Here is a 10,795-nt window from a genome sequence, read left to right as displayed (position 1 = left end):
AAGAGACCACTGAGAGAATCCTAGAACATAGGAGTGAGGCTGAAGTACTCCCAGCACCACAGATATGAAGACAGCATTAGGAGAGGAAGGGAAGTGGCTACCCATTCATCATGTTGCCCCTCCCTCAGGTCAGTGTAGCACCATGTGGAGAGGGCTCCTCTGAGCCTCTGGTTCCCTCAGTAGAAAGAGAAAACTCATGGAGCCAACCACCCCCTCCTCAGCTTTAGGGTCACTTTATGGGAGCCCTTACTCTGATCTCACACACAGGAATTGCAGGGAAACCTATGGGACTAATCCACTGGGGATCAGGACTGTGACAGAGAAGCAGGGGCGGGGCTTGCAACAATCAGCATATGCATCTTGGCCGAACAAGTACATACCTCCAGTGCCCAAGTAGTAATCCTAGCCAGCAGTTTTGTTCATCTGTGGAACCAAGTTGGTGGTACATTCTGACCATGGGATTTGGCCAGGTGAAGACTTACCTATTGAATCTTTAGACAGGGAGTTTTACTGGTCCTAGAGCCAGGTTTATCTACTCCCAAGAAGCAGAGCCACATAGTCTTACATTCTGTGAAGAATGTCTTCTGGTCCCATCTGACCAGGAGAACTAGTGACAAGTCCTAGAAGCTATGCAGCCAAGAGGTGAGTGGCCAGAGCTGTTTTCCCCAAAGCAAAGAAGTCCCCATGCAATGTACAGGCAGGGGGATTATTCACAGCCAAGGCTGAGGTAGCTCCTAGCATCTCCGAAACAGAGAGCTGGTTTTAGAAATTGAGAGTAACCTCTCCCCATCCTGCCCCGGCAAAGGAGTTGAGATATAGTCCTAGTCATTGTGAAAAGTGCCTTCCCACCACCTCTGACCAGAAGGGCTGAGGGCAACTCCTGGAATCTGCGTGGCCCCACAATGCCTCTGCATGGTGCCTTGAGCCCTGAGGAGGGCAGACAGAGCCTATAATTTACAAAGTGAAGGTAGTGGCCCTATTCAGCCAGGGAACTTGGAGTGTGGGTTGGCTTGAGTCAAAACAACAAACAAAGGGTTTTATCAGCTTTAGAGCTGCTTCTACTCCTGCTCCTGGGCAAAGAATTGAATTCACAGCACCACTCATCACTGAATACAAACCTAGCGCGTACAACCAGGGAACATAAGAAAAGCACATGAGAAGATGCAGAGCCTATTCAAAACCCTACAAACAGTGACACTTGAACGGAGAGCACAGTGTGTAGCTTTCCTCATCTGCGGAGCAAAACCAGTGGCCTCACCTTGACAGGGAATCCAGTGCACACCCTGGACTACTCAAATCATAACAAATATCTTCTCTGACCACAGTGCCATGAAACTAGAAATCAACAGCAAGAGGAAAATAAGAAAATTCATAAACACATGAAGACCACTAATGGGAAAACACAAATTCAAAACACCAACTCAAAAAGTTATCTGCACCCCCATGTTCATAGCAGCATTATTTGCAATAGCCAAGATACAGAAATAACCTGTGTCCATGAGTGGATGAATTGATAAAGAAGTTGTGGTATGTGGTTTCAATAGCCAAACTGTGGAAGGAGCCTCGGTGTCCATCGAAAGATGAATGGATAAAGAAGATGTGGTCTATGTATACAATGGAATATTACTCAGCCATTAGAAACGACAAATACCCACCATTTGCTTCCACGCAGATGGAACTGGAGGGTATTATGCTGAGTGAAGTAAATCAGTCGGAGAAGGACAAACATTATATGGTCTCATTCATTTGGGGAATATAAAAAATAGTGAAAGGGAATAAAGGGGAAAGGAGAAAATGTGAAGGGAGACAGAACATGAGAGACTCCTAACTCTGGGAAATAAACAAGGGGTGGTAGAAAGGGAGGTGGGCGGGGGGTGGGGGTGACTGAGTGACGGGCACTAAGGGGGGCACTTGATAGGATGAGCACTGGGTGTTATTCTATATGTTGGCAAACTGAACACCAAATAAAAAAATAAATTAAAAAAAAAGAAGTTGTGGTATGTGTGTGTATATATATATATATATATATATGTATATCTGTATATATGTATACATATATATGTATATATATACAATAAAAGGATGTAGTATGTGAATATATATGCATATATATTAATATTAAGGGATATTATTCAGCCATAAGGAAATGAGAAAGCCCTATCATTGGCAACAACTTGCATGGACTTTGAACGCATTATGCTAAATGAAATAAGTCAGACAGAAAAAGACACATGCTGCATGATCTCACCAGTGACACGTAAAAACAAAATAAAAAACAACCCCCCACAAACTCATAGTAAAAGAGATCACACTTGTGGTTACCAAAGGCAAAGGATTGGGGAAGGGGGGATGGTAAGAAGGTGGCGAAGATACAAACATTCCAATTATGAGATAAATAAGCAGTAGGGATATGATGTACAGCACGATGACTATAGCAAACACTGCTATATGATATATAGGACTTGATAAGAGAGTAAATCCTAAGAGTTCTCATCACAAGGAGATTTTTTCTCCCTTTTCTTTTTTCTGTTCTTTTTATTGTACTATATGAGAAGGTGGATATTAAATGAACCCACTGCAGTAATCATTGCACAATAATGAAAATCAAACTATCATGCTGTATACCTTAAATTCTTAGAGTGATGTATGTCAATTATTTCTCAATGAAACTGGGGAAATTAAAGCATGGGTAAACACAAGAAAATAATGATATGTTTTATTCTATTAGTATGGATATTTTTAGATATGATTTTCATTTTAGTCCTTGAGTTTCTACTCTGGCCAATTAAAATTTTCTCCAAATATTTTTAAAAACCTCAAATTCAGAGCTTCAATTAAAAATATACAACCATAGTAAACAGAATGATGTATAGAATAATCAGCTATCTTAGAGATATCAAACTATGTTCTGTACTTATGGCTAACTCTTTGAGTGTAATAACTTTATTTTAATTAATAAACTTGATTTTTAGAGCAGTTTTAGGTTAACTCCAATAACTTTAAAATATATTTTTGCAACTGAAAAAAGACAATAAGAGTTGCTTGCTTCGTTGATTACATGATAAATATTTTGTTCCCTACTATGTAACACTTACCAATAAATGCCAATAATAATTGCAACAAAATCTTTTGCTTTTAAAGCTGTGTAAAAGGCAGAAATAATCATGTAATCATCTTGTAATTATATGGTACTTACTATGCAATTACATAGTAAATACATTGTAAATTCAAAATAATTACATGGTTATTTGCATTATGCATAGTTTCTAATCCAATTTTGACACATAAAACAGTGGTAGCATCCAAAGGGTTACCCAAATTTCTCCCACCTACACCACAGGATCAGTAATAATGGAAGTAATTAAACGAAGTCCTTGAACAAATGCTTGATAGTATATGTTAGAAATTATCCATTCATATTTATGACATAGGTAGAATTATAAATTAGGGCAGAATGAGATTGGCAATTAGATTATATATTATCAATTAAAATTTATGCTAACAATGACTTTGGTGTTGGTGGTATCAAATGGTACTTTATCAAGAACAATGAAATATTGTTCAGAGAGAAAAAAGTTAACGATAATGGCATTATATGTGTTTCTTTTGGTTGATAAAGGGCTGCCATTTTGCATTTTTAGTCAAGATATTTATTTTGACAGAAACATTTGAGTTTAGCAACATTTACAAAAGTTTGTAATATATTGGACCCCCTAAAGTGTTTATTCCTGCAAATGAATATTTTAGTTTTTTGAAAACAGAAACAAAATATTTATCTTTAAAAGTAAATTCCTTAAGAGACTGATTTCTCCTGAAATGGCAGAGTAAAATGCTCGGCAAACCCTCCTCTACAAAACAATCATTAATATGCAGACAATTAAATAAAAAAAACAACAACAGGGACGCCTGGGTGGCTCAGCAGTTGGGTAGCTGCCTTCGGCTCAGGTCATGATCATGGGACCTGGGATCCAGTCCAGCATCAGGGGGCTCCTGCAGGGAGCCTGTTTCTCGCTCTGCCTATGTCTCTGCTTCTCTCTCTCTGTATGTCTCTCATGAATAAATAAAAAATATTTTAAAAAAATAAAAAATAAAATAAAATAAGAAAAAACAACAACAACACTATTTTAAGTCTTTGTAAATTGTCCTGAGGACATACAACAAATGAAAAAAAAAAAACATTCATTCAATAAAATCTACTTAATTTTAGTAAGAACAGTGAGCATATGTGACATTTAGGCTACAACCCTTTGACTTCTTACACTCAAAAAGCTTCACCTTACAGGGCTTTTCCCCTTTCAGTTCCCAGTCTAAGAAATTGTATTACCATGAGATTTGCAGACCACTGGTATCTCATTTTCCCCAACAACATGTTGCTGAAGCAGTGTTTTGGGCCAACATAGCCCAGAGGGCCAAGGCTCCCTTCTGTCAACCAGTCCCTATTTACAAGGCAAAAATCTCTATTCCAGACATTACAGGACCAGAATACTGCATCCTGATCCCCAATCCATCTTGCTTCTAGGGTGGAGGTTCTAAGGAAGGGACAGCCAATAAGATGGGAACACTCTCCATCTCCTGGTCATACAGCAGGTGTGTCACTCCAGGAGAAATGGGACGTTGTCCCTGGTTCCAGACCTTGTGAGTTATGCAAAGACTTATGTGGAAGACCCAACAGAGAAAAGGTTTCAGTTTTGCCTGAGAAAACTTTGTTTGAAAAAGAGTGCGAAGAATTCCATGCCCATGAGAGAAAGGGGAGATAACATAAACAATAGTGATCTTGGTAGAGAGCAACTAAAAGGGTACACATAGCTCTACCAGTAGGAAAAAAAAAATTAAGATGGCAGAGCAATCAAATAGTTTAATAGAGAGAACCAGGGAAAGCGCTATCCAAGAAGAACTACTGGGATCACATGTAACCTCAGGGCACAGAAAGGCTGTGCACAAGCTGAATGAACCACAGAGCAATTAGAGCAAAAAGGGGACAGAAATGAAAACATTCTCTAAGTCACACACAGATCCAAAGCAAAGAGCAGAAGCTTCACTGGAACTAGGAACTTAAATTAAGCACTACCTCTAACCAAACACTGGCTGAATAAGCTACTATGTCTCAGAAACAATTACTAATAAGCTAGACTTAACAATAAAATTAAACCCATTATAGGCAATCTAGAAGACTATGTGCATGTCAGAGCCTGCACCCTCTAAAAGTGATCATACAGGAAAAATCCATGTTGCCAATTCTAGGCAAAAGGGGTGGAGGATACGGTACAAAAATGTAAACTCTGAACTATGATGATAGCAGTGTCCAATAATACATGCATTGAATTGCAGAGGGAAAATATCCAGCAGGCCAAGGGAATTTATGCACAACTTTTGACCAATAAGTAGCTGACACTGACCTGGGACAATTCTAGTAGTCAGGTAAAAAGATAAAAACAAGAAAAACAACTGTGTATTACAATTGAAATAAACTGCATATAGTTCAGTCAACTCACTAAAAAGGTAAATGATAACTAAGAAAACAGTGGCATCAACCCTGAGAAGGTAAGTAGAGTTAAGATCCTGAGTTATTACCTAAAATGTCCAGTTGTCAAGAAAAGGTTAAGAGATATTCCAAAAAAGGGGGATAGAATGTGATGTGAGGTAAAACAGGCAATTCAATGGGGGGGGGGGGGCGGCGCAGGGTGGGGGGGCGAGGTGAAATATAGTCTTTTCAATAAATGGTGCTAGGACAATATTCACATGCAAAAGAAAGAATTTGGATTTCTTCCTCACACCAAAACAAAATTCACCCAAACTGGATCATTGATCTAAATGTGAAAACTAACATTATAAAACCCTTACAGGAATACATAAAAATAACTCCATATGACGTTGGGTCCGATGATGATTTCTTACATATGATACCAAAAACAAACAAACAAAAGACAGATAATCTAGTTTAGAAATGTACAAAAGACTTGAATGCCCATTTCTTGACAAATATATGCAATGGCTAATAAGCTTACAAAAAGATGTACAACAACATTAGCCATTAGGGAAATGCAAATCAAAACCACAATGACTTACCACTTCACATCTATTAGGATAGCTATAATCAAAAGAAAATATAAGGGATCCCTGGGTGGTGCAGCGGTTTGGCGCCTGCCTTTGCCCCAGGGCGTGATCCTGGAGACCCGGGATCGAATCCCACGTCGGGCTCCCGGTGCATGGAGCCTGCTTCTCCCTCTGCCTGTGTCTCTGCCTCTCTCTCTCTCTGTATCTGTCATAAATAAATAAAATATTAAAAAAAAAACAAAAGAAAATATAAAACAAATAGTCAAGGATGTAGCAAAACTGGAACCATCATCCACTGTAGGTAACAATACAAAATGGCTTAGCCAATTCAATTTAGAAATTTCTTAAAAAGTCAAGTCCAAGTTTACCATGTTGATCCAGCAAAGCCATGTTTAGAGTATGCAAGATAAATGAAAACATATGCCCACAATAAGATTTCTGCGTGAATGATCGGAGCAAAAATATCTGTAATAGCTGAACAGTAGAAACAATGCATGCATCCATCAACTGGTGAATGCATAAAGAATCGTGGTTATCCATAAAATGGAATGGTATTTGGCAATAGAAATGAATGAAATCTGATACATGCTGCAACATGGATCAACCTTTAAAATATTATGCTAAATGAAAGAAGCTGGATGCAAAAGGCCACATTTTGGACGATTTTATTTATGTGAAATGTCCAGAAAAAGTAAACCTTTAAAAGCATTAAGTAGATTGGTGGTTGTCTGGGGTTGGGTATAGGAACAGGAAGTGAATGCAATGGGCACCACATATCTTTTTGAGGTAACAAAATTTTCCTAAAATTAGATTGTGGTAATGTTCATACAAGTCTGTCAATTTAAAAACCATTTAATTATACTTTTAAACCAAGTGAATATGATATGAGTGTGATACCTCAATAAACTTGTTTTTAAAAATGTAGGTTCCTTGGTAAATGCATATCTAACATCTCAAATCAAAGATACTCATGCTAAATATAAGATGACATAGAAAATATATACCCTCTCTTCACTTCCCACACTATCACACCTTGTCTCATTTATTTGGGAAGGATTGGGTATCATTCAGTCGCCATAGAAAGCTGAAATATAATCCTACATGCTGATCTATTTGAAACAATAGAAACAAGTCAATTTTAAGTATATTACGATGATACTCAAATTTTATATTTGGGTTGATAGATCCTAGGTTTTCCCATCAATGTTAGATATATTTCCAAATGACATGAGAATTGCTACTTGAAAATTTAAAATACTTCGTTATCCTTGGGAAGAATTCTTCACTTAACTCTAGTAAGCAAGGTGATCTAATATCAACTTTTAGTTGGATTTTTGCTGCTATCTTAAAAATACATCTTGCATAATGTATTATAATATGGATTAAATCAAAAGTTATAATGTTAACATCCAACCCTGTTGTTTATTCAAGTCAATCTACTTATATATACAAATCTGATATTTACCTCTTAAAATATTTAACAGGCATAAGTGCCCATAAATCAGTTATGACAATCATTGTTAAAGCAATCAATAGTAGGGAATATGCATTAATTCAAATAATATTGATAGGCTCATGAACCTGCATCTGTCTTCTGTGAAGTAAGAAAAATGAGACATCTTCCAAAAAATCAATATTTTCCTTTTTATGTCATTCACTTGAAGATTATCAATAATACATTACTTTTTTACCTTATGTGTCAATGGTCTAATTTTTAAATACAGGCAACTCTACATTTTAATCTAAAACGATAATCTACAAAGAACTGAGAAACTAAAAATCATTTGATGGAAATAATTTTTTGAGGTTTATGGCTTAAAAACACATACATGTAGATCTACACGCAAACACACATATATACACTTAACATATATACGTGCATGTACTGTTGATATATTTTTGTGTGCAGTAGCATAAGAAAGCTCTGTCTTTTACACTGCATTAAAAATGCTTGTTTCATTCTGAAGGTGTATTGCATGAAAGAAATAACAGAAATCTCAATACTCATCTTTTTTAGCCCTTATGAACTGGGATGTTATACAGGTATGTACTTAGGTAAAAATACAAAATGTGAAATTACAACACCCATTCATCAAAAAAAGAAACATTTTAATTGGTTATAGGTGGAAAATATCTACTTGACAGTCAGTTTCTCACTTTTCACGTAAGTGCTTTGCTGCTTGGATGCCTAATCTTGTTTAGTGTAGGAAAAGTAATTTGACATGAAAGTACCTAGATGGCTGCCGAAAATTAATTGCCAATTAAAAAAGAAAAATGTTTGTGCTACTCTATAAACAAGCCAACATATAAACCTTTCAGTCTTGTTGCTTTATTTATGTCTTTATAGATCTGGTTTCAAGCTATTTGCATACAATTTACAAATTCATATTATAATTCTCCTGTATATTTATGATTTTATAGTTGTATATATTTTACCTCCATGAGAAATATTTATTTCTGTATGCTTCCGTTGCTTATTATTTAACAAAAACATCACATTGCATTTGATAGTTTATGTATCTTCTTTAGAATAAGACACTTTTATTTGTAAAGGAGTAAAAAAATATTTTACCACCACCAATGGGCATGGATAAGCACATGGGTGTGTGTACACATCCCACATGAGCACACATGCACACACACACACACCACAGAAACCTTATATTAGAAAATGCTCCACACCCTTCATCTCTATGCTTGTCTCTATAATATTGATAACAATAAGTTTTTAGAGGCAAGAGGAAGAGATTTCCCAAATGAAACTTTCTTTGAGAAATCAGTGGATTCTGAGAGGTTTCAGTACTTGTATACTTGTAAACTAATATTCATTGGGGAATCTGAAGTGGCATAAAAGGAAAGCCATTCAAATTTATATCTCTCTTTAAAAGGAATATTGTGGATTGAAGATAAAATCTGGAGCTATATGCTTAATCAAATGAAGAGTAAAATATCAATATTCTAAAAATCTCAGAAAGGAAACCGGTAATAATATTATGTATTACAAAATATATATTATTAAAAAGATGAAGAAATATCAAAGAAATAATGATGATATTTGAGCCATATTTTCATACTTCCCATTTTGAAATTTCTGCAGCTCTTTCCAGCTATGTAAAATTGCCAGTGATATGAAAGGTGGTCATTTAGTTAAAATCAAGTATTCATCAAAGCTTTCATACTGCAGCTGGGAGTGGGGGGAAGGTGATGAAATGATTTTTCTAAATATTTTCCCAAGTAGTTTCCAGAAATAATAACAGGAACTGCAGCATTTTAACTTTGTTACTTAGAAAACAAAAGCAAGTTTCCTACTTGGAGTTGAATAAAACAATTGTGTCTTTTTTCACCTGTACCAGCAATCCAGATCCAACTTTCTGACATCTTTATTCTATTCACTTAAACATCATTCTCACAGCCACAATATTTCCAAACTATGGGGTTATCTTTTTCTTGTCTCCTATATTGAATTAGGACTTGGCTGTATTTCAAAGCACTCAGCACAGTGCTTGACACACATTAAGCTCTCACTGTATATTTGTTGACTGACTAAACAGAATTCTGTAAATAATATATCTGTTCCATCTCTGACATCTGTCCTGTCTTTTTCTTCCCCAATATCTCTGGTTATGCAGGCTTTGGTAACTATGATGGCTATAATAATTATGGCTATGGAAATGATGGCTTTGATGACAGATTGAAAGATGGAATCGGTAAAACATGGCTAGGTGAGCCTGGTGATGCAAGTTCAGGTTTTTTGGGTGGTCATTTTGTATATATGAGAGGATTACCTTTTAATGTAACTGAAAATGCCATTGCTAAGTCCAATACTAACTGATATTGATACTGGAGCTGGTGGCAGAGCAATAGAAGCAGATGTAGAGTCTGACATGACGATGCAGTAGCTACCATGTCTAAAGATAAGAATAGCAGACAACACCAATACATTAAACTCTTCTTGAATTCTAGTGTAGAATGAGGTTCTGGAATGGGACACTTACAGCAGAGATGGAATGGGTAGTCAGAGAGATTATGGATCTGTTGCAAGAATGGGAATGGGGAAGATTTACAGCAAAGGCTACAATACTTCTGATGGTTTGTGTGGTTATGGCCATGGTGGGCAGGCAGTGGAAGTTACTCTGGGCAAGGTGGCAGGAGTGGAGGTGGATGGTGTGGGATGTACTACAACATAATAACCACCAACATACAAGGTCCTGTGAACAGAATCTGGTCTACTAGGCTTTCTTACAGATTTAGTTCCTTTTGTATTTTAAGAACTGTATAGGGGATCTCTGGGTGGCTCAGCAGTTGAGCGGCTGCCTTCAGCCCAGGGTGTGATCCTGGAGTCCTGGGATCGAGACCCACATCGGGGTCCATGCATGGAGCTTGCTTTTCCTTTTGCCTGTGTCTCTGCCTTTCCCTCTCTCAGTGTCTCTCATGAATAAATAAAATCTTTCTTAAAAATAAATAAATAAATAAATAAATAAATAAATAAATAAACTGTATAATAACTGAAGGAATGTGTTTTCAAAATATTATTTGTTAAAGCAACAGATTATGATGGAGAAATCTCTTTTCTATAGGTTTTATCTGTTGCATACTTTGACTTAATGACTTTTTATACTAAAAAAATTATAAACCCCTCATCACTTCTAAACTGAGCTACTGTAAAACCACTCAAGACTATATGCTTTAATATTTATTGATTTCCTACTATGTGTTCTAGAGTGAGATGAGCCTATATATA

The 10,795-nt window shown here is 36.5% G+C and overlaps 1 pseudogene; it reads left to right on the top strand.

Moving 5' to 3' along the window:
• Positions 1–9,670: 9,670 nt before the first annotated feature.
• LOC144287627 (heterogeneous nuclear ribonucleoprotein H3 pseudogene) lies at positions 9,671–10,333 on the top strand (annotated as a pseudogene).
• The last annotated feature ends 462 nt before the right edge of the window (positions 10,334–10,795 follow it).

This window comes from Canis aureus, chromosome 17 (genome assembly GCF_053574225.1).
Source record: "Canis aureus isolate CA01 chromosome 17, VMU_Caureus_v.1.0, whole genome shotgun sequence".
Lineage (NCBI taxonomy): Eukaryota > Metazoa > Chordata > Mammalia > Carnivora > Canidae > Canis > Canis aureus.
The sequence above is the reverse complement of the archived record's forward strand: the minus strand, read 5'-3'. Positions and strand labels throughout refer to the sequence as shown.